This window comes from Pteropus medius, unplaced genomic scaffold, assembly GCF_902729225.1.
Source record: "Pteropus medius unplaced genomic scaffold, Ma_sr-lr_union100, whole genome shotgun sequence".
Classification (NCBI taxonomy): Eukaryota; Metazoa; Chordata; class Mammalia; order Chiroptera; family Pteropodidae; genus Pteropus; species Pteropus medius.
The window spans coordinates 110,002-120,776 of NW_024350259.1; the positions used below are offsets into that span (position 1 = coordinate 110,002).

General features: G+C 37.9%; 1 pseudogene; it reads left to right on the plus strand.

Moving 5' to 3' along the window:
• Nucleotides 1–6,590: 6,590 nt before the first annotated feature.
• Nucleotides 6,591–8,173, plus strand: LOC120583109 (heat shock transcription factor, Y-linked-like; annotated as a pseudogene).
• The last annotated feature ends 2,602 nt before the right edge of the window (nucleotides 8,174–10,775 follow it).

Sequence of the window (10,775 nt, forward strand, 5' to 3'; positions counted from 1 at the left end):
TTGCTTATCCTTTAAGCCACCCTATGTCTTTTCATTGGATCATTTCATTTACAATTGAAGTACTGTGACAAGGTTATAGATGTATAGTTATCGCCACTTTATTATTTATATTTTGTCTTCACCTTCTTCTTAAAGAAGTTTCTCTAACATTTCCTGTAATACCAGCTTGGTGTTGATAAACTCTTTTAGCTTTTCCTTGTCTGGGAAGTATTTTATCTATCCTTTAAATCTAAATGATGACACTGCTAGGTAGAGTATTCCTGGTTGTAGGTCCTCGCTTTGCATCCCTTTGACTATTTTGTGCCAATCTCTTTCTGGCCTGCAATGTTTCTCATGAGAAATCAGCTGACAGTCTTATGAGAGCTCCACTGTAGGTAACTAACTATTTTTCTCTTGCTGCATTTAAGATTCTCTCTTTGTCTTTAGCCTTTGGAATTTTGATTATGTGTCTTGGTGTGGGTCTCCTTGTTTCATCTTGTTTGGAACTCTCTGCACTTCCTGAAATTGTTTAGTAATCTTTCTTGACATTATTTCCTTCAAAAAATTTTCAACTCCTGGCTCTCCTTCTTCTACCTCTCAATTCTCTATGAGGTGAATGTTGGTATTCTTGATGTTGTCCCAGAAGCCTCTTAAGCTATCCTTATTTTTTCATCATTACTTCTTTGTGGCTGTCCTAATTGGGCGCTTTCTGTTACCTAATTTCCAAATTGTTGATTCAGTCTCCTACTTCTTATTTTCTACTGCTGGTTCCCTCTAAAGCATTTTAATTTGGGTTATTGCATGTTTTATTTGTGAGTGGTTATTTTTTTGTGTGACCAGATCTTTTGCATATTCATTTCTATGTTTTCTTTATTTTTGTTAAACTTTGTACAGAGTTCACTGAGCATTTTTATAACAGGTGATCTGAATTCTACATCTGGTATATTGTCTCCTTTTTATTTAACTAGTTCTCTGGAATTCTGTTCTGTTTTCTTATCTGGGACACATTTCATAGTCTTCTCATGTTTGCCCTCTCTATGTATGTTTGTATGAATTCGAAAGAACTGCTCAGTCTCCCAATCTTTGTTGAGCAGCCTTCTACAGTAGGTGTCTTGTGGGCCGCGTTGGTGTAGCTTTTTTGACCATCTGAGCTGGGAACTCCGACTACGTCCCATGTGTGGGTTATATTTGTTCCCCTGTTCTTGTTGATCTTATTTGCTATTTGCTGATAAATTGAATGGATTGACTCTCTGGTTGATTGGTTGTGAGAACTGGCTAAGACTACAGTGGAGTACAGGCTGACCCTGTAGAGGATTTGCTTTTGCAGGACACTGGTGCCATCCGTATCTGCCCTCAGGATGTGTCACATATGGAGGTCTTCAGTGCTGTTCTGTCGTCGTCTGGACCTGACCATTGGGTTTCTTGGTTCTGGAGCCTCTTAGGAGGGGTTTAGTTGCAGCTAATTTCAGCCCCTTCCTGTGACCACTTGATATGAGCTACAAAGTTACCAGCAGATAGTTGCCACTTGTGCTCGGCTGGAGGTGCCCGGCAGATAATAAGCTGCAAATGAAGGCTACTGCTACTTGTGCAAGGCTTGGGCTTCTTAGCAGAGGTACAGGAAATGCCAAGGGCAGATGCTGCCAGTTTGACATTGCGAATCTTTGAGAGTTTTTAGGAAAGTCAACATCATGAGCAATGACAGATGCTGCCAGTTTGACATTGCGAATCTTTGAGAGTTTTTAGGAAAGTCAACATCATGAGCAATGACAGGCAATTTATTTGGAGTGTGTATGTATGTATGTGTATGTATATATATATGTACACATATACATATATATACACACATACATATATATATATGTGTATATATATATATGTATACACACACACACACACACACACATATATATCACACTTTTTTATATATATAACACACTTTTAAATATTTGTAATGGTAACCACACACCATAGAGTCATAAGTAGAGTATATAACTTAAAATAAGAAAGATCAGAGGAAAAACCCACAAAAGCCAACCAAAATAGAGAATACAGTAATACAAGGACAAGGAACAAGAAAGCAATGGAAACACCAAGCTACCAGAAAGCAAAAGATAGAATGGCTATAAGAAGACCTCATATTTAAATAATCACTCTAAATGTAAAAGGACTGGATTCACCAATAAAAAGGCACCAAGTTGCAAAATGGATCAAAACAAACAAACAAACACAATCAAACAAGCTGCCTCCAGGAGACACATCTCAGCTACAAAGACAAATATAAGTCAAAGTGAAAGGGTAGAAAATGATATTTCTAGCAGATGGCATTCAGAGAAAATTGGAGTAGTACTACTAATATTGGACAAAATAGAATTCAAAATAAAAAAGGAAAAGAAAGATAATGAGGAATACTTTATAATGATAAAGGGAATCATGCACCAAGAAGATATAACACTAATTAATATTTATGCTCTCAATCAGGGAGCCCCATAATATATAAAGCAGTTACTAACTAAACTAAAGAGGAAAACAGATAGACCACTATCATAGATGACATAATACCACGCTGTTGGATACAAACAGATCGTGCAAACAGAAAATCAATAAAGAAATTACATCCTTAAATGACATATTAGACCAAATGGACATAATTGATATAAACAGAGACTACCATTCCCAAACAGCTGCTTCTACATTATTGTCTCGTGCACATGGAACATTATCAACAATCAACCACATACTGGTTGATTGTATATAGCCTCAACAAATACAAGAGAGTTGAAATCATACAAACCATATTCTCTGATCATAATGCTTTGAAACTAGAGATCAACTGCAAAAAAGAAAAAAAAATCAGTAAGAACCAGCAATACATGGAAACTAAACAACATGCTACTGCAGAATAACCGGGTCTGAGAAGAAATAAAAAGAGAGATCACGAGATACATAGAAAAGACACAATGATAGTACAACATATCAAAAGTTTTGGCAGAAGTGATCATAGGAGGAAAGTTCACATCATTACAGGCCTAACATCAAAAACATGAACAAGCACAAATAAACAATCTAATGCTTCATCTTCAAAAACTAGAAAAGGAAGAACAAAAGAGGCTTAAAATCATCAGAAGGAAAGTAATAATCAAAATTAGACCGTAAATAAATATACTTGAAAAAAAAAAAAAAGAAATACAATGAAGAGCTGGTCCTTTGAGGAGGAGCTTATTAATATTGACAAACCCTAGACTCCCTGAAGAAAAAGGGAAAGAACACAAATAAAGGAAATTGGAGATGAAAAAGGGGAAATTAGACTGAAATTGAAGAAAAACAAAGGATCATGCAGGAATACTATGAAAAAGTATATAACATCAAATTTAATAACCTAGAAGAAATGGACCAATACTTAGAAAAATTCAATCTTCCTAGAATGAATCAAGAAGACATGGAAAATTTAAACAGACAGATCAGCATTGTGGAAATTGAAACAATCATCAAAAACTTACCAAAAAGTAAATGTCCAGGACCTGATGGCTTCACCACACCAGTAAATTCTAATAAACATGCAAAGAACATTTAATACCTACTCTATCCAAAATCCTCCAAAAAATCAAACAGGAGGCAACACTTTCCAACTCATTTTATAAGGCCAATATTACACAGAGACCAAAATCTGGTACAGATAACACAAAGAAAGAAAATGACAGACCAATATTTCTCATGAACACAGATGCAAAAATCCTAAATAAGATACTAGCAAACCAAATACAGCAACATATGGAAAAGATTATACACCATGATCAAGTGGGCTTCATGACAGGGGCACAGGGATGGTGCACCATAAGCAAATTGATTAATATGATACTCCACATTTTTGACACAAATTAAAAAATAAGAATCATACGATCATATCAATAATTGCAGAAAAAGCCTTTGAAACGCCACAGACTCCATTTATGATTAAAACATTTAACAAAATTGGTGCGGAAGGAAAGTAACTTAACATAATAAAGGCTATATATGAAAAACCCTCAGCCAACATTTACGTAATGATGAAAAACTAAAACTCTTCCCTCTAAGATCAGGTACAAAGCAAGCCTGTATACTGTTGCCACTGTTATTCAATATAATCCCGGAGGTCCTAGCGAGTGCAATAAGGCAAGAGAAAGATATAAAAGACATCCACATAGGAAATGAAGAAGTTAAACTGTCACTATTTGTGGGTGACATGATTCTCCATATAGAGAACCTTGATCATTCCACAAGAACACTACGAGAAACAATAAGCAAACACAGTAAAGTCCCTGGATACAAAATCAATGTTTAAAAATCTATAATAAAATACCTAGGAATAAATTTAATGAAACATGTGAAGGACCTATATAAAGAAAACTAAAAGACCCTATTTAAAAAAAATCGAAGAAGATACAGAAAACTGGGAACATATTCCATATTCTTCAATGGAAGAATCATCCTAGTTACTAAGACCATATTACTTAAAGCATTACAGATTTAATGCAATGCCGATCGAAATCTCATGGACATTTTTTAAAGAAATAGAACAAAAAATCATCAGATTTCTATGGAAGCACAAAAGAGTGTGAAGTGCCACAGCCGTCCTGAAAAAAAGAACGAGGCTGGAGGCATCGCACTGCCCGACTTCAAATTTTATCACAAAGCAACAGTCATCAAAACAGCATGGTAATGCAGCAAAACAGACACACACACCACTGCAACAGTATCAAGAGTCCAGGAGTAAACCCATATTTATACGCACAAATAATTTTCAGCAAAGAAGACAAAAACATACAATGGGGAAAAGAAAGCCTCTTGCATAAATGCTGTTGCAAAAACTAGAAAGCCACCTGCCAAAGGATGAAACTAGACTGTTGTCTATCACCACACACCAAAATTAACTTGAAATGGATTATAAGACCTGAATATAAGACCTGAAACAAGAAAATTCATAGAAGAAAACATGGGAACGAAATTCAAGAACCTTGGAATTAAAGAGGATTTTATGTTTTGACCTCAAGGCAAGGGAAGAAAGCAAAAATAAATGAATGGGACTACATCACACTTAAAAGCTTCTGCTGAGCAAAACAAATCTTTACAAGGTAAGGAGACAACCATCTCAATGTGAAAATATATTTGCAAGCAACGCCACCAATAAGCGCCTCCTATCCAAAATATACAAAGAACTCATACAACTCAATAATGGCAAAAAAACAAATAATCCAATCTAAAACTGGGCAGAGGACCTGAACATACACTTCTCCCTAAAGAACCTACAAAGGACCTACAAACAGGAAAAGATGCTCAGCATTGCTAGCTATAAGGAAAATGCAAATCAAAACCACAATGAGATACCATCTTACACTTATTAGAATAGCTATTGTCAACAGGGCAAGTAATAATTGTTGGGAAGGATGCAGAGAAAAAGGAACCCTTATACACTGTTGGTGGGATGGCATATTGGTATAGCCACTATGGAAAACAGTATGGAGGTTCCTCAAAAAACTAAGATTTGATCTACCATATGATCCAGCAATCCCACTACTGAGTATTTATGCCAAAGGCTTGAAAACCCATATTCAAAAAGATATTGGCATACCAATGTTCATTGCAGCATTATTCACAGTGGCCAGTACATGGAAGTTACCAAAGTATCCTACAATAAAAGATTGGATAAAGAAGGTGTGGCACATATATTCAATAGAGTGTTACTCAAGAGATGAAATAATGCCATTTGTGACAACGTGGATGGACCTCAATATAATCATGCTCAGCAAAATCAACCAGCCTGAAAAAGTACAAAATCACATAATATCTCTTAAATGTAGGGACATAAACCTAAAAGCCACAATTAAAGAGGACAAAGAGAGAATCAGGGCCATGGATAAAAGACTAGTGTTTATCAGAGTGCAAGGGATGGGGATGAAGGGAAGAGGTATTGGGTTAAAGAGGGTAATGCAGCAGGGTTGAGGAGGATGAAGTGAGTAAAGGGGATCAAATATATGATAGCTGAAGGAAACTGGACTTTTGGTAGTATTCACACAATAGAATGCATAGGCATCAAATTATAACGTACATATGAAAATTATATCACATATTAAACAACGTCACCCCAATAAACTTAATTTTAAAAGTTAAATAAATAAATAAATAATGTCTGCAATTACCACCCCAGAAAAAAGGGTATCTGTATATTTTTATTTAATTTGCAAAATGACATTGTTTTTCTATTGTAAAAATGCTCTTAGGTTTCTAATATTGCACATAGCCAATAAACATAAAAAAAAAAAAAAAAACAAAACAAGAAAACAAACAAACAAACAAAAAACTGCCACAATAAGGTTTTTCAGATTACACTACATAAATAACCAGCCTAATTTGATGTTACCTGAATAAAATTTACAGGGCGAGAAGGAAATACTGGCTGCATGTTATGTTTAGTTGCTAGGAGACCAGTCATATTTCGATGTCACAGCTACTCAGAGCGAGCACCATTGTGGTGACCTGGGTAGTTTATCAGTGTAGGTCTACCAAGGCATCAGTTGAGGCTGTAGTGGACAAAACTAGATCAGTGACAACCATAGATGAAGAAAGATTTATTTGACATGGCACATGTTTCTTCAGAAAGTCAAGGTGATTCTTCTAAAGATGAAGCAACTGGTTCAGCAATCTCCATTAGATCTTCTTCGTGTGACCACACATTGACTGGGGCCTCACACTTGAGGTCCGTATCCATAGAAAATGCTTTTCAGACTTTTTCTGCATGATCCTTGATAAGAAGAGCTTATCACACATTTTGTGTCTCTGGACCAGTTGAAGATAATGATTTTCGATCTATGACCTTTCCCAGAAAATTCTGCAAAATAGTTGAAAGCAATCAGTTTCAGTCTATTTGCTAGGATGGGAATGGAACTTGTATATTGATTAATGAAGAACTCTTTAAGAAAGAAATTCTAGAAAGAAAGGCCTCTTTCAGAGTATTTGAAACTGCAAGTATGAAAAGTTTAGTTCGACGGCTTAACCTTTATGGAGTTAGTAAAGTGCAACAGCCTTTTCAAAGATTTGCTTGTCTAGCTGATATTCTGGCAGAAGAGAAAGAAGTCTCTGTTTTAAACAAGGTAGTACAAAATTTAGTTACCCCTTATAATACATATATAATACATATTTTATAAAAATATATGAAACTAGTAAGTTTAATATTTTTTCACAAAAATGAGAACTGTTTGGGTATTTAGGATTATAAAAATGGTTCTAGCAACTTTGAATCTCATCAGTGAACTCTTAAGACAAGGTAGTAAAATCATTTTAAAGAGTGCATTCAGTGTTATTTTAAATGTAAATACTTTGTTTTACTTGAGGGCCATGCTATTTAAGTTTTTATTCTTAATTATTGATTTTTGACAATAGTTAACAATGTCTATGTGCTGATGACATTAACTTGCCATAATAACCTTGATATATGAGATTTAGAGTTTAGGTTTCTTATAGTCTTGTGTCAGCAAATAACTTTCTCCTTTGTTTTTAGTTACACTTCTATCAAAATCCAAATTTTAAACGAGGCTGTCCTCAACTTTTACTCAGAATGAAAGGAAGAGTTGAGATCAAAAATGCTTCTCCAGCAGCTTTAATAGCTCACAATTTCAACAGGGAGCACAATAGAACAGAGAATACTGTAGATAATCATCATTCTGGTTTTCATGCTGACACACGTGGAAAAAGCGTATTTCCAACTTTCGCAAATTTAAATATGCCACTAATAAGCAGGCCTGCTACCAACCAGATATCTGCTAATACAACTGGTCCAACCAGAAGTGAATTTCCTCCTCCTTCATCAACTTTAGGTAGACCATCAGAACAAACTGTAAGGAATCAACAGGCTACTTTGAATCAGCTGACGACTTTTCAAATGCACTCACATGGGAGCTACACTCAAACAAATGGCCACATCCTGAATTTTATTACAAACACAACTTCTACTTCTCAGTATATCATATCTCCCTTACAGAGAAGTTATTTTGGAAGGATATAGCTTTCTAATTTTCCAACTAGATATCCTGATTTATCAGTCAATGATGGCCCTTTTTCCAACTTGCAAATAGCAGGCAACCCGTGGATCTCCATGCCAACGATAGATGATGTCTGCTGCCACACTTTCAAGGTCAACTCATCAACCACATTTGTCAGGTGAACACATCACCCTAATTACCGGTGATATACCAATGGAGTACCAGACTATGCAAAATTGCAAGCATTAAAAGTAATGTTGACAAACATCAGCAAAATGCATGCAACCATCTCCTTTGAACAATAAACTTATATGTTCACATAGGTGTTATTTCCTTAGTTTTGAAAGAGTTAAGAGTAAAATGATGCTTTTTTTTCATGGTAGACTAGGTAGTATTGTTTACTATTTGGACCTTTTGGTCATTATGAACATTTATGTAAAGTATATCTAATTAAGTGTTTAAAGGGGTAGAGATCAAGGGAGTGAAAGCAAATGAAGACACTGGAGTTAAGTGATATCTGAAACAGTCCAGGAAGAATCAAATTAAGGCCTAACTTCGGATGTTAGGAAGGGACAGATACATATCGAATCTAGAAAAGACACACATGCCGTACTTACTTTAGCATTTTTTCAATTTCATTACTTTTTCCTGTGATTTTAAAATATAAGACCTTGGATTTCAGTTGGCAGAGTTGCCTTCATTCAAAATGCATCTCACCCTTAAAAGAATAGCATTCTCTAACCAGCCCAGTAATCGTGATCACAATGATGCCCTCACTGAAATTGTAAAAATCACATGTTCTTGTCAGAGATTTCATCTCTGTCTGCACATGCAGAATTTTACCAATACTTCTGATGTCTTTTTTCTACTACCCTCAAGGCATTCAAGCTTGTGTCCTTTTTCCCTCCCTTTGTGAGTCCACTGAAGAGGAATTTCTCCCTTAATTGGCCACATTTCCAATCAGCTCTTTCTGCTTCTGTATATATGCTTGTTGCAAAGCCAGACATCTCAAGGTCAACAGACAACTCATCCTCCCCTAAAGATGTACTGCTGGGTGCTTGTTATATAGAAAATCCTATGATCTATAACTGCCTGTAGCAACCTCAAAGATCTGTAAATCAGCCCATGCCAACTGTAACAACACAAGCATAAATATAAAATTGCCCCTAAGTTCAGGGTCCAGATTTTCAGACCAATAGCTCTTCAGGACCGCCGGTGTAATACAATTGAGTACTCTAAATCATAGCTGTGCTTGATTTCTCTCTGGTCTGAGTTTTTTCAACTTTCCTGCAACATTCTGGAGGACCCAGAGAGATTTACAGCCACGCCCATCCTTTGAGCCACTGGATCTTCAACTTGGCTGAGCCAGTGTGGAGGGGCTCCTAGACGAATGAGGAAGTGCTCCTGCTGACGATTATTCCGGGTTCTCTTTTCGCTGGCGCCCTGACTCCTGGGACGGCTGATCCTCCAATCAGACTTATAGGAGGCATAGATTAACTCACCATGAACAGACGCAGGATAATGTTATGCCCTGGGTTCTGCCCCCAGTCAGGTCCCAACGTCGGACGGAATAGGAGCTTGATCACCTCCCAGTCTTTAGTTTGAAGACACAGGTCAGGGTCTTCCCAGTGGTGGAAACATCAGAGTCCTCCAAGGATGGAAAGAGATCAGGGTCCTCCCGGAGGGAGAGGACATAGCTCAGGGTCTTACCAAAGAGGGGCGTTGATGTTTTAAGCTGGTGTGTGAATGACTGAATGAATGAGTGGCTTGACTGGCCTGCCAGTCAGGTCCAAGTTTGTAGCTCCATGGATGGGTACCCTTAATGTTCCCTAAAGGCCACGGAGTTTCTTAGGGCTCACTGTGAGTGTCCGTGGTGAACGCATATGGTCAAGGGCGGCATCGGACTAGGGTCCGATAGTAAGTCACGCAAAGCTGAGTCTGCTACGGCTAAGTGTGACCCAAGCTCCCATGAGAAGACACGGTCAGATGAGCATTTGAGTGGTCTCTTCTTCAGGGACTGTTATGGTGGACACTGGGGTTGAACACAGACTGAGCAACAACTATTGTTGGAGCCACAGGGGATCGAGTTGCCTGCTCGTTCTATAAAACCTGCTCATGTCTTCTAGGGGGCCACCTAGTAATTCATGAGTTCCTGTACCTACCAGAGTGTCCCATTCCCCTTCTGGGTAGAGACTTATTAACAAAGCTAGAAGAGCAAATCAACTTTGTCCCCGGGAAGCCCACCAGTCTCACCCTGAAGAGCTAGCCTGCTCTAATGATGGCTGGGACTGTGTCCAGGGAAGACGAATGGCACCTCTATTCTCCAGAGAGGAACAAAGAAATCCACCAGTCTATTAGACGTGTTTCCTACTGTCTGGGCTGAGAAAGGGCCCCCAGGTATAACCAAAAATCACACGCCCATCGTGGTAGACCTGAAACCAAAAGCCACTCTTCTTACACACAAGCAATATCCCGTGTCGCGGGAAGCACGCCCGGGAGTTCAGGGCCATATCCAGCATTTGCGCAACATCAGAATTCTAGTTGAATGTCAGTCACCTTGCAACACTCCACTCTTACCGGTTAAGAGGCTGGGAGGGAGCAACTACTGCCCTGACCAGGGTCTCTGCCCGTCAACAAGGCAGTGCTCACCATCCAAACAGTGGTCCTGACCCTGTACACACTCCTAATTCTCTTACCTGCCCATGGAAGCTGGTTCACTTGCTTAGATCTCAAGGATGCCTTCTTCTGTCTCCGGTTATCACCAGCCAGACAGCCTTTGTTCAC